The sequence below is a fragment of the Monodon monoceros genome, unplaced genomic scaffold (genome assembly GCF_005190385.1).
Source record: "Monodon monoceros isolate NGI ecotype Baffin Bay Population unplaced genomic scaffold, NGI_Narwhal_1 Super_Scaffold_15, whole genome shotgun sequence".
Taxonomy (NCBI): domain Eukaryota; kingdom Metazoa; phylum Chordata; class Mammalia; order Artiodactyla; family Monodontidae; genus Monodon; species Monodon monoceros.
The window spans coordinates 68,117,712-68,144,610 of NW_021703771.1; the positions used below are offsets into that span (position 1 = coordinate 68,117,712).

Consider the following 26,899-nt stretch of genomic DNA (forward strand, 5'->3'; position numbering starts at 1 on the left):
GGGAGAGGGAGAGGGAGAGGGAGAGGGAGAGGGAGAGGGAGAGGGAGCGCACGCAAGCGAGAGCGCGAGAGAGAGAGAGAGCTACTGGGTGGAGCATCTCATCTTCCCCATGCTAAACCTACAAATTTCTCTTCCTAGCACCAAAGGTCAACCCCACCTCGCCATCCAAAGTTTTCTCTCCATTATCATCCTCTCCCTTTCTACTAGAGGTACTTCTCCCCAACACACAATCATGCTCTGGTATTTCCCAACCTTTAATAAACAAAACCTTCACTGACCTCGCATTGCCCTCCAGTTCCCACTATGTTTCACAGACTAACTTTCTCAGATTAACTTCACAGAAAAGAATTGAAAACAGATAATCCCCATTTCCTCACCTCCTATTCACTTTCCAACCCATTCCCTTGGCTCTTATCTCCACCACTCTATCAAAGGATCCTTATCAAGGTCATCAAAGCAATTCCTATCATCTTCATTTAACAAATCAGGACACTGAAGCTCAAGAGAAATTATTAGGTTGAGATAGTAAAGATACATACCTTCCCTTGGAGATAAGCAAGAGCCTAGGGCTGCCCCAAAGCACTCTTTTCAGGATATTAAACTAAGGACTTTATCTTCCACGGACCCCCATCTCTTTCCTTCCTTATGTCAACCTCCCTGTACTAAATCTCAGATTTACTTCTTAAAATACCTCATTACTTTTCATTATTTTAATTAAGAAAAAGCCTTTGCTTGACATATGAATATCTTCTGTGTAGGCCACTTGGTGTATATTATATTGATCACAACAACCTGAGAATAGGTGGGTTTATCCCCTTTATACAAATAAGAAAATTTTGGCTCAGAAAGAAAAAATACCTTCCTAATATTGGACAGTTATGAAGCAGTAGAGCTAACATTTGATCTGATCACCCAGATTCTGCTCCCCAGGCTGACTGCCCTTCATGATGGTTAGATCTCACAGTTTCTTAGTTGTTCCCATTACATGGTAACAGGGTAAGGGCATCACTCAGAGAGATGTGACTTATTGGTAAGTCCCAATACCTCCATAAGGTCAGAAAACCTAGGATTGATATAAATTTGCTACGAGCAAAAACATAAGAAACTGATTTATATATTATAATGAGGACTTTATAATAAAAATAATAATTGTCAAGACATTCAACTCAACTTTGGTGATCAGGGCATTTTCCCTTTCTAGCTCTATCTAGGAAGCTAAATTAGTAAGCACGAGAATGGTATAGATTTATGTGCTCATTCATATCTTACTCTCATTTTCTAGGCAACACAGATATTACACTTGCTCAGCACTGTCCTTAAACATGGGCAAGAGTGGTTCACAGCAAACCCTTCCTTCCACAGTGAAAAGTCCAAGTGTCTAAGAGGACATACCCACCCAGGCCCAGACTCCCCTCCTAGACTATGCTCCAGGATCCTGGAACCACGGAATTCTTGTTCAAAGAGCTTCAAGCCTGCCGCCAGGGACTGCACAGTCCTTTCACCTAAACCTGTTACTTTTTAGGACAGATCATTCCACTCTATGTGCCACACGAGGCTCAAGAGGTGTCCAAGGGGTGGCTGTTTGTAGGGGTGTGGACAAAACCAAATGTGTGCCCTTCATAGTGCAGAATTGGGCCAAGAATGTGAAGAAAAGAGAAGATGGGCCAGCTCTCCCTACACTGCCATGTTCTAAAGGTGCAGAAATCTCAAGACTAAGAATTCCACATTCAAACCTGGTTTTCCAGGTCATTTGAGATCAATTTGTCAAGGAATGATAGAGTATATTTTTATAGTTAGTTTACTATCTTAAAACTTTTAACTGTTTAGAGTCACAGTACCAGTCCTTCTGTTTATATTCCTGCTTGGACTTCTCTACCTGCTTATAGTTAGGCAGGGCCATGTGACTAGCTCTGGGCTGCCAACAAACAGTTAATTACTGGCACAAGACCATTTAATATTATCTTTCCTTACCACGTAAATCGAGAAGACCAAGTATTTCAGAAAGCATACAGCTCAAGACGGTGATACATCACAGGCCTAAGTCTGACAGTGTGGATGGAGTAGAGCCTCCCACAAATCCACAATGGATGTTTAGTGTGAACAAGGAAATAAACTGTTCTTCTGTGAAGCCACTGAGGTTTGGGGATGGCTCATTAGCACAGATAACTTTAGCCCATCCTGACTATATAGAAATTGGTACCAGAAGTAGGATGCTTCTCTAGCAAAAACCTAAAACACATGACCATGGTTTTGTGGTCAGGAAGCAGTGAGAAAAATTATCTTAAGAGCTGGAAAGATAGTGGTGTATTTTATACAGTGGTGTATTTGGTAAAGCATTTGCTTCTGGTGCCTTGGGAGGCAGATCACCTACCTGATGAAACTGCAGCCCTAGAAGAGGTAACAAAACAAAACACTGGAAGAGTGCACTGGTTATTGGCTGCATATGGCAAGGTATTCAAGAAAGAGATGAGCTCAAAAAAGGACTATCCAGTTTTCAAAAAGTGGAGGAATAGAGGATCAGACATTTCAGATTTGCAGTATTAAAAGAACTAACTAGGGCTTCCCTGGTGGCACAGTGGTTGGGAGTCCGCCTGCTTATGCAGGGGACATGGGTTCATGCCCCGGTCCGGGAGCATCCCACGTGCAGCGGAGCGGCTGGGCCCGTGAGCCATGGCCGCTGAGCCTGTGCGTCTGGAGCCTGTGCTCCGCAACGGGAGAGGCCACGGCAGTGAGAGGCCCACATATGGCAAAAAAAAAAAGAACTAAATACTTCTCAACTCCCATACTAACAGTTTAAAGACTTTGAAGGTCATAAGCCTAGGAAAATCTTTTTTTTTAATTAAATTGCCTCAGGGCAACGATAGATAATGTATCCACTAAGTCATTTATATGGATAAAAAGACTGAGGAAGAAGATGAGATTAAGGGTAAAGATTTCCGAAAGAAGCAAGCCAGTCCCAAAGTAACTTTCTTTGGGTCAAGAAAGAGAGCTACAGGAATGAGAAAGCAAATCAAGGCAGCAAATCTAAGAACCATATCTCAAAACAAAAGAAAAAAAATAGGGATGTATTTACTAGCACATAGAAATCATTGGAAACAGATAAGAAAAATTCTAGATTTTGGAGAGAATTATGCTGCCAAAGAACCAGCTTATCAATTGAAGTCTTAAAATGATACTTTGGTTCCCAACCTTCTATTTGGAGGAAGTGGGCAGAAAGAGTTGCTCAGTTCCCAAGTACAGCAAATTCTTTACTCTCCACTTCATATGTGGCTAAGGGAGAGAAAAGAAAAGAAAGAACCCTCCAAAGGGAAGATCCAGGCCTCTTAAAACAATGAACAAGAAGGTAGAATCAGGCCCTAATTAAGAAATATTTGTTCCCCTACGTGTCATGATACTTGTCATGAGGGATTTCAAAATTGCTATGGACCAGTGACTCCAGTGTGTCTTCCAGGTTTCCCTTTTCCAATCTACTTTGGATATGTGGCATAGGCAAACAATAAACTAATACTTTTCATTGTGTTAAACCATTGAGCTTTTGGAGTCATTTGTTCTATAGCATAACCTAGCCTCTCCTGAGTGATACACAAGGTTCCTTAGTGTAATCCAAACAAGGTAAGTTAGTTAAATGATTTTAATGGACAGTGGTATCAAATGCTGCCAATCAGAGGAACCAACTTTACCATATTCTACATCTCAATGTAGATGTTGGGTGACCCAACAGTCTTTTCTGTCATCAAATCTTTCTCACTTGGTCATGTTAAAAATGCCACCAAATCTCTTGTGGAAAAAAACGTACCCAGTAGATACATTCTTTCTTTAATTATGTAAATAGCATTTATAAGCTATAGCTGTCAAATCCTGTTCTTCCTTTCTGATCTAAAAAGAGATTGTGCTCTTGCGCTTTAGATTTCTGCTCATATCAAATTCCTTCTATTATGTTGATTTTTTACTAGTTCTAGGATGCCTCACTATTGCCACTATATACTGTCTGTGTTTTTACCACCGTCACCTGCTTTTAACAGATTTATGATCTCCTTTTCATTTGGAAAACTTTTCTATTTATTTCACTTCATTTCCTACTTAAAAACAGGGATCTGAAAGTGACAGTTCAGGAGGAACCATTATACATCTGTCCATGCACTGAAAAGGGAGGTCAGATGCTGTCTTTACTAGAATTAGCTCTACATTAGCTGTTCCTAAATCTTCCACAAAGGTTTTATGTAGTCTCGGATCCTATTTGGCCAGTGAAGTCTGACGTTTCCAATTTAAAAACAACACATATGTCATTCAGGTAATTCCATATCTTCCCAGGCAAGATATGGAAAAGACTACATCACTTTCTCTACCTGTCAAAACAATTACAGGAATAGGGATACTGGCTTCTAAACAGCTGAGAGCTCCCAACGTAAGATTCATGGAATAAACATGGACTTCAACATATACAACCTTTGATCAATCTTCTTCTTCAAAATCTTGCAACCCCATGGACCAACAAGTTTCTTCTTCCTCTTGCTTATTTTAACTGAAGCAAGCATAAGAGTGGGCAGGGAATTTAGGTGATTATAAGATATTTTGAATTGCCAACCTAATAGAGGAAATCAAACGTTCCTTCTTTTACACACACACAAGATACCATCTACTCTAATTTTTAAAAATCTGAGTAACATGTTTATGCTTTAAAACTAGAATGCTTTCCATCATCTACTCCTCCGACATTGTGGGGAAAAAAACTGGGATTAACTGAAACAGGTAAGTCACTACAAAACAAAACAAAAATTCCTAAAGTGTACTGGAGAAATTTATAATCTACAACATCCAAAGACGGATCTGTATTATCTTAATAATCCCAGAAAGGTATCAGAAAAATCAACAATTTTCCTATATACTGTAGATTTTTAAAATGTCACAGTGAATGATGTTCTACATCACATCCTCTGAGAATATGAACATCCTTCCCCAGATGTTTAAAAACAATTCTCTAGATTGCAGTTTTAAACATCTCTTTGATGTGACGTGGTATTATCCCTAAAACATATGACACTGACTTCATGCTTCACAGAAGTACAGACAGATTTAACACAACAGCTCTACTTCACACAAGCTCTCAAAATCTCCAGCAGGAGCTAAACTAAACTAATTGCATTATGAAAACTCTGGTTATTCTTTTTTTTTTTTTTTTTTTTGCGGTACGCAGGCCTCTCACTGTTGTGGCCTCTCCCGTTGCGGAGCACAGGCTCCGGACGCACAGGCTCAGCGGCCATGGCTCATGGGCCCAGCTGCTCCGCAGCATGTGGGATCTTCCCGGACTGGGGCACGAACCTGTGTCCCCTGCATCGGCAGGCGGACTCTCAACCAACTGCGCCACCAGGGAAGCCCGAAAACTCTGGTTATTCTTATGAAATATATGGCAGAGAGTGAAAGCAGCATGAACACTAAAGCAGCTTATATTCAGTCTCAATATTTTACTGCTGCATGCATTTCTAGAAAACCCATTGTTATGAACTGAATTGTGCCCCCCAATATTCATATGTTGAAGCCCCCAATGTGACTGTATTTGAAGATAGAGCCTTTAGAAAGATAATTAAGGTTAAATGAGGTTGAGGATGAAGCCTTAATCCAATAGCACTGGTGACCTTAGTAGAAGACAAAGAGACACCAGAGACCACTCTCTCTCCATGCACACACCCAGTGCATAGAGGAAAGGCCGTGTGAAGACACAGCAAGAAGGCAGCCACCTCCAAGTGAGGAAGAGAGCCTCATAAGAAACCAAATTTGCTAGCACCTTGATCTTGGACTTCCAGACTCCAGAACTGTGAGTACATTTATGTTGTTTAAGCCACCCAACCTGTGGTATTTTGTTATGGCAGCCCAAGCAAACTAATACATCTACCCTTCTAGGATATTTCAGAGTATTTTCCCCCAGGAATGAAAAAAGGAAGGACACTTAACACTGGGTGGGTCCAAGCCTTAATTATCAAACAGAGACCTTTTGTTTCAAGGTCTAGCAATACTAAATACTTCCTATGAAATGAAAAATCTGCATCTACTAACTGCATTAGTGGTAACCAACAGTAAAATTACCTGGAATCTAGGGGGCTTCCCTGGTGGCACAGTGGTTGAGAGTCTACCTGCCAATGCAGGGGATACGGGTTCGAGCCCTGGTCTGGGAAGATCCCACATGTCGCGGAGCAACTGGGCCCATGAGCCACAACTACTGAGCCTGCGCGTCTGGAGCCTGTGCCCCGCAACAAGAGAGGCCGCGATAGTGAGAGGCCCGCGCACCACGATGAAGAGTGGCTCCTGCTCGCTGCAACTAGAGAAAGCCCTCGTACAGAAACGAAGACCCAACACAGCCAAAAATAAATAAATAAATGTATTAAAAAAAAAATTACCTGGAATCTAGACCTCCAGTCTCTTTTCCAAAATATAAAGGATGAGAGATGTTTAGGAGCTAACCAAGACCAAAAGATGTTTCATTTGGTCTCCCTCCCACCATAGTCCACTCTATTGTAAGACCTGGGGAGCCACATCTTTCTTTAGATTTTCTTGATTTAGGATTTCATTACCTCCCAACTGCTATGATGGCAACAGTGCCATATAAAGAAGAAACACCAGTAATTTGAGAGGAATTTTAACTAAAGATCTGAACACTGGTCTCACTAAGAAGTAGGTAACCCCGTCACTACTTGGTACTCTTCCTGTTAAGTAGATCTGGGAAAGTCTTCTATCACAGGGCTATATGTATGATTATGAGGCTGCCATTAGAGGTAGCTGAGACTTAATCAAATATCAAGCACTTACAAAGTGCATACAAATAGAAGCTATGGCAACGACAGCCAATTCTCCCCTCTTCCCTTATTCCTTTGTAATATAATCTCTGAATTTTAAAAGGGCAGCTATACTGAAAAAAGTGAACCTTGACCCTTATCTCACATCATAACAAAAATCTGAGATAGATCATAGAATGGATCACAGACCTAAATGTGAATGGAAAATGAATACCTTCATGACTGTGGAACAGACAAAGATTTCTAAAGCAGGATACAAAACACAGTAACTATTTAAAAAATTGATAAACTGGATTTGGTTAAGAACCGTTCCTGAAAAAAAACATCAGTAAAAGAGAAAACAGAAAAGTCAGACTGAGAAGCTATTTGCAATATACGCATCCAGCAAAGGACATTTTCCGGAATACAAAGAATTCCTACAAATCAATAAGATGACAAACAACCCAATAAAAATGTGTGAAAGACTTAAACAAGTACTGCTCCAAAAAATATGTTTTTACCTTACCAAATTAGCCAAGATACACGTGAACAGGTGCTCAACATTATTAATAATGAAGGAAATGCAAGTGAAAACCATGAGACAGCATCTCACATCCACCAGAGGGCTTAATATGAAAAATAATAATATCAAGTGCTGGCGAAAATGTGGAACTACAGTTGTAACTCTCACTGCTACCAGGAGTGTCCATTTATCCATTCACTGTTGGTAAACTGTTCGGCAGAATTCACTGAAACTAAATACACGGCTGTTCTGTGACTTAATTCTAGTCTTACATATGTTCCCAAGCAAAATACTACAAATGTCCACCAAAACATCTGTGTATGACTATTCATAGCAGCTTTATTTATAATAGCCAAAATCAGAACACACCCACACATCTATTAACAGAATGAATAAACAAATTGTGGTATATTGATAGAATGGAATGCTAATCAGAAAAAATATATATGAGAAAGAAAGAATAAACTATACATGCATCAGGATGGATAAATTTCAAAACAATTATGCTGAATGAAAGAAGCCAGACATGAAGAAGTACATACTACCTGGTTACCCTTAAAGTTCAAGAATAGACAAAACTAATCTAGAGTGACGGGAATCAAAAGAGTGTTACTTCTGGGGAGGTCCTGGCTAGGAGCTGCGTGAGAGAATTTGCTTTTTCTGGATGGATGTAATATTGTCTATCTTCATGCAATAATTATACAGGTAGTATGTTTTAGAAAAATCATCAAGCTGTTTACTTAAGATTGGCACACTTTATATGCTCTCCCCACACCCATGTATTTTACATCTCAATAGAAAAAGTACTTCGCAAAAGACAAGCAGACTATTTTTACCTAGTAAAAGTTATTAGGCAAATGCAAAATATTCTTCTTCAAAATAAAACAAATTGTGCTTAAGTTTCTATTTCACTTACCCCCAAAATAAGCTAAAATTAGATTATCAAACCTTATTCATTAGTATCAATGGAAACTTGGAAGGAAAATCCAAAGAAAATAGGAGTACATCGGTTAGTCCACAGCAACTAACTTAGTCACTGAAACGATGATTCCAAGTAGCATATTGGTAATGTAAGTGAAGCAATTTCAATGATGTGTTTCACCAAAAATACATCTGTTTAATAATTTTATTTAACTATTTATTTTTAGTACCAAGGTGGGATGACATACAAGAAATCGCAAGAGCTTTTGAATCAGACAGACCAGTTTTGCCACTTACTAACTATACTGGTGTTGGGCAAGTTTCTTAATCTCTTTGATACTGAGTTTCTTCACAACTTAAAAGAGAGACAATAACACTTTGCAAAATTGTTGCACGATTACAGCAGGTATTTTAAGAGTGGTAGCTATTTAGCAATAGCTCTTTGTATGCAAAGTATCATGGCAAGGACTGGAACCCCATCTCTAAGAACCTGACCAACTGGAAGTGACATTTAGATATAGATTGGTGATGAAGGAAATATTTTAACAAGGGCTATAGATTACAAATTACAGGGTTCCTATCTAGCTAGTAGGATTGTGGAGTGAGTATTCTCTGAACAGATCCTAGAAGATTTTTGGGAAATTCACTTAAGACAGAGGAAATGGCATGAACAAGCATAGACTGCCAAGAGCATTTCCTGGCAAGAAAAAGCATAGCCTCAAAAACAGTGCACTGACTTCAGGTTCTAATGAGTAGTTAAGACCACTTGTGCCGCTGGACTAATTCTGAGGAGTAAGACTATAAGGCTAGTAAAGCCACTTGGGACTAGATAGAAAAATGACCACTGTCAGGTTAAGAAGTCAATGACCTGTTTTCTCAAATCCTGGGATGTCACTGAAGAATTCTTTCCAGGGAAATGACCCCAGTGGTCATTACACATGATAGGAAGGGAAGGAAAATCTCAATATGGGTGGAAATAGCATAGAATGATAAGGACCTAATCCAAGATGCTGAGAGGAGTGGGAAAAACAAAGATATTAGAATTCAATTTTATCAACTTCTTAAAAAGTAACAGAAATTGAGTTTCCCTGAATGATTCAAGTAGGCCTAACTTCAACTTTTAAAATGATCTTGACTGTCCCATAAGCTCCCCCAAGAGCAAAAACCGTATCCCAAACTAGAAAAACACATTGCCTAGCACATTGAAAGTGCTCAATACATACTGTTGGCAAATGAATCCTTTTAAATATTCCAAACATTGAAACCTCTACGATAATACAATGTTCAAGGTAAAACATGTAGGAAAGTTAAAAATCATTTTTCCTTCCTGCTGAGTGGCCATTTTTCACAATATATGCCAAGTTTTGAATTTGCTCAATTTAATATTTAAAAAGATTCATTTGCAAAAGCTATCTCTATCTCTAGCTTTACCAAAAGAGTCAGATAGAAATTGCTCTAGAAAGTTAGGAATGTTGCCACCTCAGTTGCTAAGCCCTATGTGTAATTTATATATATATTTTTAGGAATCTATCATTCATTGTGTCCTTTGCTGTGGCAAAAGAACACCTGCTGTATGACTCATGAATATTACATGAAAAAAATTAAAGAGTAAATTAAATCCAGGTCATATATGTAAGTTTTATCCAAGAGTACAAGATGATTTCATAATAAGATAACTTGTATAATTATGAAAATAATTAGAATAACTTACCACATTAAGAAATAAAGAAAAAAATGAGTACTTCCTAGGCACTAAGCACAATTCTTAGCCCTTTCTACATATTAGTTCTTTTAATCCTCTCAGCAACCTTCTATGGTAGACACTTGTTATCTACATTTTATAGATGAGAAATTTGAAATATAGGGAAGTTAAGTAATTGTCCAATATTACACTGTAGCAAGGAAGGGGCAGAACTAGGAACTGAACTCAGGCAGGCTGGTTCCCGAGTCAGAATTCCAGTTAATAAACAAAGAAAGAATAAAAGAAATGGAAATCACCACTAGAATACCACAATAATAACTGCTACAGGCAAGGTCAGTTGAATGCTAAAATTAATGAGCAAAACTTTAAGGAGAAACAGGACATTTGCACAACCTCAAAATAAATCCCTCAGAATATTTATTAACTATTATGGTAGTTTTAATATATACTCACAAATCATTTGATATTTTTCCCTCTCCTTCCCTTGAATGTGAAAAACGAAAAACAGAACTGTTACAATGGATAAGTCTGGCAGACACTACCTAAACTGTGTAATCAAGGTTAATGTGTTGATATGGATATCATGTGCCCCCAGATATGATGCAATGACACAACATCTCTGTGGTATTCTTCCTTCAAAGTCCATAACCTCAGTCTAATTGTGAGAAAACATCAGACAAACCCAAATTGAGGGACACTGTATAAAATACATGGCCATTACTCTTCAAAAGTGGCAAGGTATCGAAAAACAAGAAAAGACTTAAAAACTGTCACGGATTAGAGTAGATTACGTGACAAGGAAATGTAATGTGGTATATGGATTATGTCCTGGAACAGAAAAAGAACATTGGTGGGAAAACTGGGGAAATCTGAATAAAGTCTATAGTTAATAGTATTGCGCCAATGTTAATTTCTTAATTTTGACAAATGCATCATGGTTATGTAAAATGTTAACATCAGAGGAAGCTAGGTGAAGCATATATAGGAACACTCTATACTACCTTTGCAACTCTTTTGTAAATCTAAAATTATTTCATAATTAAAAGTTTTAAATTTTGATACACACTTGTGAAAACAAATTTCAGTAAACCAGAAATAGAAAAATTTCTCCATCTGGTAAAGAGCATCTACAAAAATGTACAGTAAACATCATCCTTAAAAGTGAAATATTCTCCCTTAAGATCAGGAAAAAGTAAGGATGTCCATTTTAACACTTTTGTTAAATACTGTTCCAGTGTTTCCAGCCAGTGCAATAAGGCAAGAAAAAAAATGAATAGAAATTAGAAAGACAAATTTAATCTTTTTTTTTAAACAGATGACATGATTGTAGCTTTAGAAAGATCTACAAACTACCAGAACTGAAAAGTGAATTTAGCACAGTCACTAAATACAAGCTCAATATACAAAAATCAATTACATTTCTATATACTAGCAAGATGGTTGGAATATAAAATTGAAAAAAAGATACCATTTACAATAGTATCAAAAAACTCAAGTGGCTAGAAATAAATTTAATAGTGTGTAAGTCCTCCACAGTGAAAAACATAAAACAGTGCTAAGAATAACTGAAGAACTTATTCAATTAAGAGATTTACCATGTTCATAAATTGGACGATTCTATTAAGATGTCCATTCTCCTAAAGTTGTTCTACAGAGTCAATGCAATCCCAATCAAAAGTCTGGTAGACTTTTTCTTTAAATAGATGTTGACAAGCTCATTCTAAAATGTGCATGGAAATGCACAGCACTTAAATAGCTAAAACAATCCTTAAGAAGACCAAAACTGGAGGGTTTACAGTACTATATGTCAAGACTTAGTATAAACTATGGTAATTAAGAAAGTGCAGTACCAATGAAAGAATTGATAAATAGTTTAAGTGGAACAGATTAGAGTCCAGAACAGACCCAAATATATGATCATTCATTTTTAACAAAGGTCCCACTGCAATTCAATGGAAAAAGTAAAATCTTTTCAATAAATGTGTAGAGTAGCTAGATGACCACCTGGAAAATAAATACTGACCCCTGCCTCACAAAATCAACTGTAGATAAATCAAAGACCCAACTGTGAGGACTAAAACTATAAGGCTTCTGATGGAAAACAATAAGCAAATGTCTTCAGGACCTTGATGGAGGGCAACAATGAAGGTGGAAGAGAATTCTGTGGGCAGGGTACAAAAAAGCACTAACCTTCCACCCTCCACCCCCCCCCCCCCCCCCCCCAAAAAAACCACTAACCTCCCCCCCTCCCCCCCCCCCGCCCCCCCCCAAAAAAAACACTGATAGACTGTTCATAAAAACAAATCTGTTCATCCAAAGGCATTATTAACAGACTAAGTAGGCAAATTCAGACAGGTAGAAAATACTTGCAAACATGTATCTGATAAAGGTTTCCTATTCAAAATACATAAGGAACTAAAAATCACTAACAAAAAGATAGCCTAATTTTAAAAAGTGGCCAAAAGATTTACATAGGCACTTCATAAGAGAAATCTGAATGGCCAAAAAAGATATAAAAGGATGTTCAACATTATTAATATTCATGGAAATGCAATCAACTTACCCAAAGACCATCAATTCAGCTCCTTGGTATATATCCAAGAGATATGAGTATATACATTCACCAACGGCAGTTTCAAGAACATATATAGTAATTTTATTTATAATGGCCAAAACCTGAAAACAACTCCCATGCTTATCAACAAGAAAAAAGGATAAATTGTGGTATATCCTTATAATGCAATACTATAGAAAATACATCACTAACCTTTTTCTGTAAAGGGTCATATAATATATAGTTCAGGCTTTATGGGCCATATGGTCTCTGTTATAACTACCCAACTCTGCTGAATGGACATGGCTATATACAATAAAATTTCATATATGAAAATATGTTATGGGCTGGAATTGGCCCACAGTTTGTCATCCCTTGCAACTTATACATGCAATGTGCATGAACAAAAGAAAAGAAATATAGAAAGAATAAACTATATGATTCTATTTATATGAAGTTCAAGAACCCGTGAAAATAATCTATGGTGATAGAAGTGAGAATAGTTGACTAGGGGAGAGGAAGGGCTCTATGGATAGAGACAGGAGGGAACTTTTGCAGGGATGAAAATGTTCTGTTTCTTTATCTGGGTGGTGATCACACAGGCATATACATATGTAAATTTCATCAAGCCATACATTTTATTCTTATGTCTTCATTGTTTTTAAATTATAGTTCAATCTGAAGAAGAAAAAAATTAGACAAAGATGAGAATACAGATCTGAAGAAATTATCTACAATTCAACAAGGTCAAAAATATGTATAATATATAAAAGCGAGATTAAAAGACATGGACGACAGAATGACAAAGTCTAACAGAAGTCTAATCAGAGTTCTTAAAGGAAAGAATGGGAAAAATGGAGGACAAGCAACATTGAAAGACATAAAAGATAAAACTTTCGAGAACTGATGAAAAACAAACCTTAGAGACAGGAACACAATAAATCCAGGATAAATGAAATATCCACATCTAGACACGCTCTGTCATAAAACTGTAGAAAACAAAAGAAAGAGAAGATCTTAGAATCAGGCAAAAAAAAAAAAAGACAAATTACCAACCAATAACAGTTATTTGAACTAATTCTAACATTGAAAGTAGAAGTCAATGGAATGTCACCTCCAAAGGGCTGAGAAAGATACTGCCAACCTGGAACTATATGTCTAACAAAATCATCATTCAAGAATGAATGCAAAATAAAGACATTTTCAGATAACATTTGCCATCAACAGTCCCTTAATAAACAAGCTTGTAAAATATATATTTGAGGAAGAAGAAAAGAAAGATCTGAGATGCAAGGAGGAATGGCAAAGAATTCATGAAAAGAAAAAACAGTGATGTCAAATTTATAGGAAAAAAAATCAAAATGGAACTAAACTCTGGAAGACAACAACATTTAAGCTGGGAGATTAACTGGTGTCAAGGCAACTCATGCTTCTTGAATTATTCAAAACAAGAATTTTAAAAAAAAACAAGAATTAATAAACTTTATATTAAGTTAGTATATTAAAATTTTGAAAGAAACCACTAAAAGAAATAAATTTGTAACCTTCATACTAGTCAAGAGGAAGGAAAATGGAATAAGAAAAAAACCAAAAGGTGGCAAAGAAGAGGAAAAAACCAGTAAGACAGGATAAAAACAACCCTAAAAGGTAATGCTAACTTTCATCCTAAATATATCAGTAATTACACTAAACTTAATTGGACTGATAGACCCACTTAAAGGACAAATTGTCAGAGTGGATTAGAAAAAACTATGAGGTTTTACCTATTTGAAAGAAATATTCTAAGCAAATGCTAACTAAGGGAAAGGTGTGACTAGGAGATTATAAAACAAAATGGATTTTAAGGTTAACAGGCATTTGGGTGAGGAGGCGTCACTATAGAATGACAAAAGGTCCAATGCACAGAGAAGAAAGAGCAATTCCAAACTTGTATGTACTTTCAACTTTTATAAAGCAAAGTTGACAGAACTATAAGAAGAAATTGAGAAAATTCATTATTTTACTGTGATATTTTTATTACACCAATCTCAGTAATTGACAGATCAAAGAAACCAAAAAATTGGTAAGGTTAAAAAAGATTTGAACCTCACAGTATTTATGCTTGATCTAAGACATATACCTACCTTGCCCCAAAAGTCTGTGAATATATATTCTTCTCAATCATTCAAGGAGCAGTTGAAAAGCTAACCATGAGGCCGTAAAGCAATTCTTAAATTTCAAAGAATCAGTAGCATAGAACCCTCATTTGCTGACTACACTGCAAGTTAAAAAATCAATAACAAAAGGATAACTCATAAAACTTTCCACATTTGGAACTAGAAAATACTTCTAAAAATCTCAGAGGATAAGAAAAAAAATTATAATGAAAAAATTTTTTAATTCTTAGAACTGAAAAATATACTACATATAAAACAAAAGAAAATAAAAATTGGTAGTATTTGCAGAAAGAGACAAATCAATGACCAGAGTACAGAATCCAGAAATGAGCCCAAGGATTTCTGGGAATATTATATGACAGAGGTGGCACTGCAAATCTCTGGTACTGGGACAATTACCACATGGGAAAAAGCAAACACATTAATCTTGATCTCATTGCATAAATAAAATATGTTCACCTATATATACATATACATGTCAGGCAAATTAAAGAACTAAATGCAAAAAATGCAAACTTTAAAACTTTTAGAAAAAGTTTTCAAAATATATTTCCTTAATAGTAAAGAACATCTTAAGACACAAAAGCACAAAGAAAATATTGCCTGCAGTTTATATAACCAACAAAGGGTTTGTACCTTGAACAATGTTTTCTGATAGAAATTTCTGCAATGATGCAAATATTGTTATATAATATAGCACAATATAAAATAATACAGCATAATAAAATATAAGAGCCACTAGTCACATGCAGCTACTGAGCACTTGAAATGTGGCCTAGAGTGACTGAGGAACTGAAATTGTTGAAGTAAATATAACAGCATGTTAGGTTAGCATTTTAAACTCCTTGATGAAGGTCAATGAAGGTCTGTTATGTTTTATATACTTTTCAGTAATTAATTTTTTTATAAAGAATTTGATTTTAGCTTATATTCTATATGAAACAATTTCAATTTTGTAAAAAATACGTAAAAGTCGCTTTTGAGAAAGCAAGTGCAGTAAAATGTTCACAGTATTATCTGTGAGTGATTTTTATTTTCTTCTAAATATTAAAAAAATAATTCAAGATTTAAAAAAAAAGTTAATGAACACTGATGCATCCACAACAGAGTTTTGATATTATTTAAATTCCCTAGGTACCTCTTCCTGATCATGACTTTTCTTTTTTTTAAAGAAAAGCTGGACAGCTTCATTTTGTGACACCCATATTTTAATATACTTTGGGGGAAATTTAATATACAGACATTATATGTAGCATTTAACAGAGAGTTATAAAGCAAACACCCACGTCACCACTGCCCAGGTCAGGAGATAAAGGCATTTTCAGCATCCCAAAACCTTGCAGTGTGTCCCTTCACATTCATATTCCCCCTCTTCATCCCCAGGAGGTGACCACTAACTTGATTTTTATGGTATTAATTTCTTTATAATTTTTCTTTACTATTTTTAATGCCTACGCATGCACCCCTAACAACAGCTTTATTTCACCACGTTCTGAATTTCACACAGATGATAGTCTTCAGCAACTTGTTGTTTTTTTTTTTTTTTTTTTTGGCTCAACATTATTGAGACGCATTTGTGTTAAGACACAAAACTACTTCATTCACCACTGTGCTGGGTGGGTTCCATTTTATGACTGCAGTATAATTTATCTTCCTCCTTCAGATGGACATGAAGGTCGCTTCCAGCTTTGGGGTTTTACAAATAACACTATAGTAAACCCTCTTGTACACGTCTGCTTTTGTATATGTATGAAAATTTATCTAGGGCAGTGGCTTTCAAACTTTTTTGCCCATGACTCATACTGAGGAATGACGTTTTACATCATGACACACATCTGTGTGTGTATAAAACTGAGGGAAAAAAAGAAAAAAGAAAAGTTTCATGAAGCAAATACCCTATGACCTGAGACACATTCTGATATTTTCTATTCTGTTAGTTCGTGTTTTACAAATTCTGATCCTTATCCACTTAACTGATTTCACGACCCACTAAATGGGCTTCAAGCTTTGAAAAACATCATGCTACAGGATAAATACCCAGGAGTGGAACTGCTAGGACGTGCAGCACGGACGTCGGATGTTGTCAACTTTTCTAGATCCTTAACTTTAAGTAAATGTTCTTATCTAATTTACCACTCTATAACTTTAGAGCTAAAAACTGTGAAACATCAGCTCGTTTTATCTTTTCCTTTGGTCGTTAAACAGTATTAATCACTTACCATGTGCTAAGTATCCACTGGGCTCCGAGCGAGACTGATGGGTTAATACACAGTGGGGGGGGGGGGCGGGGGGGAGGACATAAGGGACCAGGACCTCAGTGAGGCCCCAGAAAGCTCACAGGAGGGGCCTCCGATCCTGCCTGGGGAGGGAGGGGTTAGAGAAGGATTCCTGGAAGAAGGAGGACCTAAGCTGAGTGTTTCTATTTTTAATTTTTATTGGTTTCCTAAAACATAAAAGTAACACATTTGTTGGGGGAAAAAAAAGTCCAAATTACAGGAGTATGTTTATTAAGAAGTAAAAAACCCCCAGCACTGCCCCTAAAGTTTGATGCTGAGACTAAATAACCAAAGTTGCATTATCAGTTATCCTAGGAAAATTTTAAGAGCCCACATTTTAAAACAGTCTTAAGAGCATACCTGATAGGGTCCCTAATACTAAAGCATAAAACGAGTCACATTTTCCATAATGAATGTAAACGCAAACATTTCATGTTTAGTCACATTATTACTTTTCACAGACTTTTTTCCTGGCCTTTTAGCAAGGTTAGATTGCCAGGTTTCAAAAACCGAGGTCTATTTACCGCATACCAACTATACGCGAGCGCTTCAAAAAGTGGCATTAAAAACGACCAGGCGAAAGAATTTGTTGTTCGAGCCGACTTGGCTTGCCCGGTGACAATTCGTCAGAGTTTCACACTTCGTCCCGAGGAGCCCCGGACCCCGTCACGTACACGGCGCGTCGGCACCGGCACACCCTCCCGAGCGCGGCACGGAGCCCAGCGCGGTCCTCGCTCCGCGGCAACGCCGCCACCCCGCCGTCCCCAGGCCGGCCGCGGCCTCACGGCCCCCGAGCGCGGCCGCGAGCCCCCTACACCTACCCTGCGGGGTCCGGAGCCCCCCGGAACTCAGGCGCGGCAGCTCGGGCGCGCCGCCTCCGCGGCCATGACGGCGACCCGGGGAAGCGCCCCGCGCGCCAAGGCCCGCGGTCCGCCGGGCTGGGAGGAGAGCCGCCCCGTCCGTTCGTCCGTCTGTCCGCCAGGAGAGTGAGGCCAGAATCCGCCCCAGACGTGTCTAAATCAAGGCTCGGGGCGGTACCGACGGGCTGAATGACAAATGGCAGTTGCCGTGGGCTTTGCCGCCCTCGGCAGCCGCGAGGATGGCTGCGCCGAGGAGGCCGCGCACAGGCGGAGCCCGGGAGCCGGAACGGCGCGTCCGCGAGGAGGGCGCTGGGGCCCCTGGCGGGGGCGTCACGTGGCAGGAGGAGGCCCCGCTGGGGAGCCAGGGGGTCGGCGGCCTGGGCGGAGGAAGAGGACAGGCGCCCAGACGCCTGGCCGATTGAGTCATCCGTGTGGGCTAAGCCAAGGTCGCCCAGGTGCAGAGCTGGCGCAGGTAGACCCGAACCAGCCCGAAGCCCCGTACCGTATCGGGGGCTGTTCACTTAAGTCACCACCAGGATGAACCGCCCAGAGCCAAATCATAAATGAGAAACACGACAGATGCTAGGAGAACACTGCAATAGGCTAAACTTACCTCCTATTCTCCTATTCGTGCCGCGTGGAAATCATGGCAGCCTAAATGTGTCCACTAAATGTGAGCCAGGCACTGTGCTAAGCACTTCACAGGTAAATAAACGTAATCCTCACGACCACCTAGTGAGCAAAACTACTCCTCCCGGTCTTATAGCTGCAGAGACTAAGGCGCAGAAAGATTAGACGGAAATTATTTTATAGTTGTGGAATCATTCTGCGTATGCTTTAAGTAATTTTAAAATGTTCTTTGGGTTTAAGAAAAAAAAACAAGCAAATCTCCAGCGGTTGCTTTCTTCCCTACAAGATACACGTCCCTAAAAGAGGCCTGTAAACACTAAGTAAAAAGACTTAAATGTTTCTAGGCCTTAATGTAATATGGAGTTCACTACAGGTTTCAGACAGTCCCATAGCTCTGAAATATGATGTAAGAACATCTCACACTTCTATCAATCTTCACCGCTATCTCCGGATTTCCATCGCTTGTATTACTTCTGGCTTACCAGCGCTTAGTACGTTTACAACTGCTCCACCACCTTATTCTCCCAGATGGTCAGTCTTAATACTATACTTAAATGAATTCAGTGTTCATCATAACATATCCGTTCCTGAATTATTTTTATTCATTGCTTGATGGACTGCTCTTTTGCAAGTTGTTTTCTTAAGGAGCACTTATAATGTTTTATCTGCTTTTTATCTCTACACATTAAAAAACAACAACAAAAAAAAAACGGAGCGAGGCAAATATTTTGGATTCACACCTTCCTTCAACACCTAACAGGAAAAGAAGGTAGCTGCTTCACTGATTTTTGACATCATAGGTTTCTGTGGAGAGAACTGAATCCTATGTGATTTTTCCCTGGGAGGTGATTTGATTTTTCTGCTTGGATGCCTGAAGAATTCTTTATCATTAAAGTACCCTGTATATCCTTAACTGGGCTATGTCTCAGTGTCAATTATTCTGTATCAGTTTTTTTCCCCCGAGTATACAGTATGATATTTTAACTTACAGATTCCATTCTTCTTAGTATAGTATCCCATTCATATTATATATCTGAATAAATTTATCTTTCATTGGTTGACTTTTCTACTTCACAGTCACCAGTTGTTCTTATACTTGATCTTTATTTTCCGTATCCATCTTCTTTTGATTTGCATTCACTGTGATTCTCTAAAAAACTCTGTTCATTGGTTTTTCTAGCTTATTGGATTAAAATTATGTTCTTTTGAAAATCGATTTTCTCAGCTATGCAATTTCCTTTTTCATCACATTCTCATATTGTCCTTGAACTACTTTGTGAAATCATACTATTTTTTCTGTTGAGTCAAACACATAAAAGGAATATAAATTTCTGTTCCTTTGTTGTGTTTTCTTCCAGACTTGGTTCTTCATCTGTCTTCTGCATGCTATTTTCCTTGCTTCTCACCCCCATCTCCCATGTTATAACATGTTTATACAACAGCTGTGACATATCTTTTATCTTGCTTATCCTTAAACGTTAACAACAGACCTTGTTTTTGCACTAACATACTGAGAGTGAATTCCCGGTGCACTTTCCTCTTCACCTGAGATGTGTTTGTCTTCCCTATCCAGAGCTTCAGTTTTAGGGCTGAGTGTTGTTTCTATCTACCTTTTCTGTGACCTGAGGGTTTTAGGTAGATGGGGGATTGCAGAACTCTGATTGAAGCTGAATACAGAGCTTGCTGGGGAAAATCAGCCATCACTTCTGAGGTTCCTTTAAGTCCTCACCGGTCCACCTTCAAGCCAGCCAAGGGAATATTCCATGCCTATAAGCTTCAGTTCATTTGCCCAGTTCAGCACAGTACCCCAGAAGGTGGCAAACTGTCCTGCTTTGGTCAAGATCCAACAGTGGTATGTAAAGGTTCCCTGATGTTTCACAAGGATGTCACTGACTTCTTTCCCAGTTGGAGGACATCTGTGAAAATTCTCAGGATTTGGTCTGATCAGCTTTTTCCTCGGTATGTCTTGCAGCGGGGTGGAGGAATACAGACACCACACACCTGCAGACTCTTTGGCACCTTTGCTTTGCCATCACTTCTCACATTTTACATCATAAGGTTGTACTTCTTTGGTTGCGGTAGGTGAGGATTTTGTTTGTTAGTTTTTTGCTGTTTTCTTTGTGTGGTTTAGGGTTTTGATTTTGATTTTGTTTTTTAGTGCTTCTTTGTCCCATCTTTATCCACAAGTCATCAGTCAGACTGTCTCTCCTGTTGGTAATGAATTATATGAAAATCCTTTTTTACCTTTAGGTTATTTCCACAAAGTTCTCTTGGAACATGAATATTTTGACCTGGCAACTGTGACACCCTCCTTTTCTCCAGGCCTTCCCTCAGTGACACATGCCTTGGCATTACAATGTGCCCCAACAAAGGTTCTAGAGCAAAGGTTGTAAACTCAAAGCTCTATGGAGTTTAAAACAAAAAAGAGCAGGATTATAGTAAAGTGAAAAGGTCATTCTTTGTGTAAGGGGCAGATTCTATACAGCTCAGGCCAGCATTGCCAAGTGTATATAATTTTCAGGAAAAGCATGGTATATAGTGTTTCAATATAAAATTCCTTAATTTTGGAAGCACTATGGAAGCCAACTGAAGTATCTCTCAAGGCCAAATTGGACCAGTGAGTTACCAGCGTGGTCCCTGTTATAGAGAACCATTCAGGATAAATTTTACGATCATGGTTTTTCTCTTCTAAGTATTCTGAGATACAGTTTTGTTCTCCCGACTCTTCAATGACTTCCTAAAATGTCTTTAGCAAATATAAAGCAAGAAGATCCATGCTGACATATTTACCATTTGAAACAATGTGTTAGGACCCAACACTTTCACAAACAGGTGTCACTGGAGTAACAGCTATGATCATACTAAAATTAATACAATGAAAGAAGAGAGTCTATATAGATTATGACCATGTTAACAAAATAGCAGGAAAAAAGATTTTTCAGTTGATGCAGAAAAGGCATTTGACAAAATCCAACACCCATTCTTGGAAGAAAAAAAAAAACAACCCTAGGAAAAGAATGGAACTTCCTCAACCTGATACTGGATGTATTTGTTTCCTATGGTTGCTACAATAAACTACCATAAATTTGTGGCTAAAACGAGAAATGTATTCTCTCACAGTCCTGGAGGCCAGAAGTCCGAAATCAAGGTGTCAGCGAGGCTTCACTCCCTCTAGTGGCTCTAGAGGTGAATCCTTCCTCGCCTCTTCCAGCTTTCGGTGGCTGTTGGCATTCTTTGGCTTCCTTGGCTTCCTTGGCTTCTGGCCACATCACTCCAATCTCTGCCTCTATTTTCACACTGCCTTCTTCTATTTTCACATCGCCTTCTCCTCTATGAGTGTCGTGTGTTTTCTCCCATGTGCGTCTATCTTATAAGGATACTTGTCATTGGATTTAGGATGCACCTGAATAACTCAGGATGATCTCTCTTCATCTCAAGATCTTTAACTTAATTACATATGCAAAGACCCCTTTTTTCCAAATAAGGTAACATTCACAGTTTCAGGGATTAGTAGTTGGATATATCTCTTGGGGATCCATCTTTCAACCCTCTTATAATAGGCAAATTCACAGCCAGCTTTGTTGTGGAAATTGACAAGCGGACTTTAAACTTTACATGGAGATGAAAAGAACGTAGAGGAGTGAAAATGAAAAAGAGAAAGTTGGAAGACTTACACTAACTGATTTTAAGGCCTACTACAAAGCTACAATAATCAAGTCTGGATCATACTGGCTTAAGGATAAATGGAAACATACATTAAGTCCAGAAATAGACCCACAAATATGATCTATTGATTTTGGACAAAGAAACAACATAATTCCATGGGAAAAAGATAAATGGTATGGGAACCGGTTATCTGTATGGAGAAAAAAAAAACTTACACTTAACATCATACACAAAAATTAGATCACAGACCTAAAAAAAATAAGCAGGAGCTTCTATTACTGCCCTGTCCAATATGGTAGCCACTAGCCATATTATTGAGCACTTGAAATGTGGCTGGTCCAAACTGAAATGTGCTGTAAGGATAAACTATACTCCAGCTTTCAAAGACTTAGGATAAAAAAGAATGTAAAATATTTCATTAATAATTTTTATACTGATTACATGTTGAAATGAAAGTATTTTGGACGTACTGGTTTCAATAGAATATATGATTTAAATTAACTCCAATTGTTTTTTAGTTTTCTAATGTGGCTACTAGAAAAAGTTACATGTGTGGCTCACATAATTTCTGTTTGACAGCACCATTCCAGAAGAAAACATAGGAACAGGCAAAGATTGTTTGGTTAGGATGCAAAAAGCAATGACCACAAAAGAATAAATTGGTAATTGGATTTTACCAAAAATAAAACCTTCTGTTCTTCAAAAGAAAGCATTAAGGAATTGAAAAGTCAAGCCATATACTGGGAGAAAAATATTCACAGTGGATATCTCTAACATAGAACTTGTGGGACTTCCCTGGCGGTCCAGTGGTTGAGACTTCACCTTCCAATGCAGAGGGTGTGGGTTTGATCCCTGGTCGGGGAGCTAAGACCCCACATGCCTCATGGCCCAAAAACCAAAACATAAAACAGAAGCATACTGTAACAAATTCAATAAAGACTTTAAAAATGGCCCGCATCAAAAAAAAATCTTTAAAAAAAATGTATTAACATAGAACTTGTTAGAGTATTTGAAGAACTCATACAACTCAATGATAAACAACGCAATGAAAATGTGTAAAGACTGGAAAAGACACTTCACCAAAGAAGACATATCTATGGCCGATAAGCACATAAATGACTCTCAACATCATTTCCTCAATGACTAACAGAAATTAAAATTATAGTGAAATACCATCCATACCAACTGGAATGACTAAGGCTTAAAAGACTGACAATTCCAAGTGTTGCCAACAAGGGAGAAAACGAGAACTCTCAGACACTGTTGGTGGGAACATAACACAGTACAACCACTCTGGAAGACTGATTGAAAGCATCATATAACGTTAAACATACACTTACTGCATGACCCTGCAATTCTACTCCTAGGTATTCATCCAAGAGAATAACACGTCTACACAAAGACTTATACATGGACTCCCCTGGTGGAGCAGTGGTTGAGAACCCGCCTGCCAATGCAGGGGACACGGGTTCGAGCCCTGGTCCGGGAAGATCCCACATGCCGCAGAGCAACGAAGCCCTCGCGCCACAACTACGGAGCCCACGCCCTAGAGACCGCGAGCCACAACTACTGAGCCCATGTGCCACAACTACTGAAACCCGCACGCCTAGAGCCCGTGCTCCACACCAAGAGAAGCCACCACAATGAGAAGCCCGTGCACTGCAATGAAGAGAAGCCCCCAGCTCGCGGCAACCAGAGAAAGCCCACGCGCAGCAACAAAGACCCAACACAGCCAAAAATAAATAAAATAAATTTATGAAAAAAGAAGACTTATACACAAATATTCCTATTAGCCCCAAACTGAAAACAACCCCAAGGGCAGTAATGAAATGAGCAAACTGATGATCATCTCATAGATAAATCTAAAAAACATGCTGAGTAAAAAAAGCTACACATAAAAGAAGACATATGTACTATGTGATTCCATATATGAAATTTAGGGGGGGAAATCTAATCTACAGAGTGACAAAAAGCAGATCAATGGTTTCCCAGGATGGATGGAGGGGAGCATGAGGGAACCTTGCAGGGTAACAGAAATGTTCTATATCTTGATCAGTGAGATGATTACATGGAGATACATATATATATATATATATATATAGGTCATACCTCCCTGAATGATACACTTAAAATAGGTGCATCTTGTTATTTATGGACATTAAACGTCAATGAAGTTTATTAAAAATTTTCTATTCTTCCTTGCATGGAATGGGGAGAAAGAAATCACGGGAGACTGTTTTTCTCTTCATCCACAGCAGTTTGAATTAGAAACACCTTCTGCTTTTGTTGACTTTTTCATTAGTACTGCCTTGTACTTTATCAATTCATTTTCTCACCTGGAGGATTTAGGCGGCAGAGATGAAACTCAAATCCTCTGACTCCTAATCCAGTGTTCTTTCATTACACAGTGTGCATTATGTTTAACAGATTTAAACCATAACAACTTTATCTTCTAGTAAATTCAGCTCAATAAATATTCAATAGGTGCCTCTAGATTTAATTTTCTCCAACCGAAACATAACACTTTCAAATACATATAAACGTACAGTTCTTCTAAGGCCCATGGCTTCTGGCCAAACTACCTCTCACTGGCCATAGGCTAGCCTCTCAACCTTCAAGTCACTTCTCCTTTTTGAGAGACTGTAATTCTCGGCTCACGGGATTTCTTCCCCGTTCCCTGCTCTTGTCGCTGTTTGCAATGACTTCTTCGGCCAGGCATCACTTCCTCAAACAGCCCTCCATGAGAACATCTTTTTACATTTCCCAAAGCAACACTGACTAACGTCCATTTCTTTCTTCAACCGACTGATATTTGGTGAACGCAGTAAGCTCACCAGGTGACGTTCGATATATGTCAACATTTTTTACACTATGTGGCAAAGATTTTCTGTTACATGCATGTTGGAAAGTGCAACAAAATAATCATGTTGCTAAGCCACATATCAAAGACCGGGACGGTACATGAGACGGAAGAACACAGCCACCTGTGGCTCTCAAAGAAGTTAGTAAGGCTGGCCCACTGATTTGAGCAGCTATGTGTTTTCTGTTTCTATAGTAAAAATGTACTGATGTGATTCAAATTATACAAAGTGTGGATATGAATTTTAAAGTTTTAAGTAGGAAAATTCAGTGTCTAGCTTGAAATGAAAATACCACATTAAAAGTGAAAAAAACAACCCCAAACTTTCACCTTTTATTAATAAGCAACCAGGACCAGTCAGAAGTGATTTAAAATAGAATCAATGGCATCAATTTTCATTCCTGTTTCATGTGGCATGAAAAAAACTAAGCTGACAATGATTGACCAAAGGCTGGCCTTTGGAGCAAAGAAATAAAAGCAGTACACAAATGCCAAATATTGATAGTTATTCTAGTTTTCTCTCTACTATAATTAAAATTTCATCATAAAATTCAACTGCAATAAGCAAGATGATACAAGAAATAGGGAAGGTGGTAGAGGCTTTTCATAACTTAGGAGTACTAGCCACTCATTTTAAAGTAAAAGGATATGGGAGGCTGACTGTATCTATTTATCTTATCTCTCTTCCAGACCTCCGCCAAAACAAGGACATCAGAGGAGAGACATGAGCTGTCTTGGAGAGAGTTCAATGAATTTTGAAAGACGAAAAGCAAATGCAAGAGCAGTAACTGACTTAGGAATGGAGAAGAGGCCTCCCCCCCCTCGCCAGGGGCTGGACACTCAGCAGTGCCAGAGAGTAAGAAGTCGAGGTATGAGGCTGTCAGAAAAGCACTGGTTGCAAGTTTTTACTTTGCATACAGAACAACTGGGTGACCGGGTCCCTCCTGTAGTCAGGTAAACATGCCACCCCGACCCCCAGAGGAAACCAGAGAGTTCTTATCTGGATAAACTGAACTGAGAAAGATGCCGACTCCGAGATCCATAAAGGAAGAGGATTAAAAGAGGAGAATGACTGAACATCTAAAGACTGAACAGGGGCACCATATATTATTTGGCTTTCAATCTATCATACACTTTTCATTAAAACTTTTAAAAAAAACACTTAAAAATTAAAACAACAATGAACTGCCTTGCACTAATTACATAACTGCTTCATCCTATTCTTTACTGTTCATCCTATTTAAAAATTTCCTTTCCTTTTCGGAGTTAGCCGGCTGATAGCTTGAACTCTTAGTCCATGAACTTCACCAATAATTACACGTGATTATCAGAAGATATATTTTCCTCCTCCTCCCAAAATGTCCCCAGTGACTCTTAAGCTTTTGCTTTAACACATAAACTCCTACACCTTTACCCTAGAGGGTAAAAATGGAAGAATAGGATATTTACACAGTCTACATAGTTCCCAAGCATCTATCTCCCCACAAATTACTTCTTAATTTCAAAGGTGAAAACAGTAACTTTACAGTAAAGAAACCTACCAGATACCACCTCAGCCAAGTTATCAAATTTAGTATCGCCAATGATGGAACAAATTGAGTGCGCCTCGATGCAATACACTGATAAGAATACAACATAACGTCTGTAGTAGTCCTGCTAAAAACCCAAAATCCAAGTTTTACAATGAGGAAACAAACTGAAATTGATGGATCTTCACAAAAAATGACTAGACTGTATGCTTCAAAAACATCAGTGTTATGAAAGACAAAGTAAGGCTTAAAAACTCTTCTAGATTAAATGAGATGAAAAACACTACACTGAAATGCAATGCTTGATTCTAAAAATCATGGATTTTTTTTCAAGCTATAAAGGCATTTGGAGAAACTTGAATATGGACTCTCCGTTTAATAATTGTATCGTGACCATGTTAAATTTCTTGAGTATTATCATTGTTATGTGGTTATGAAGAATGTCATTGTTCCTA

General features: G+C 38.3%; 1 protein-coding gene across 4 annotated transcripts in view; it reads right to left on the minus strand.

Annotated features, from left to right (window-relative positions):
• The window catches only part of PLAGL1 (PLAG1 like zinc finger 1), a 66,922-nt gene extending 48,878 nt beyond the window's left edge, over positions 1-18,044 (minus strand). For 2 of the 4 annotated variants that reach the window (XM_029223357.1, XM_029223356.1), the window contains exons 1-2: positions 17,721-18,043; positions 13,387-13,456 (exon numbers count right to left, since the gene is read on the minus strand). The gene's annotated coding sequence lies outside the window, so the exon portion shown is untranslated. Of the gene's footprint in view, positions 1-13,386; positions 13,457-17,720 lie in introns of all 4 variants that reach the window. The other 2 variants (XM_029223355.1, XM_029223354.1) reach the window with 2 other exon arrangements.
• Between the last annotated feature and the right edge of the window lie 8,855 nt (positions 18,045-26,899).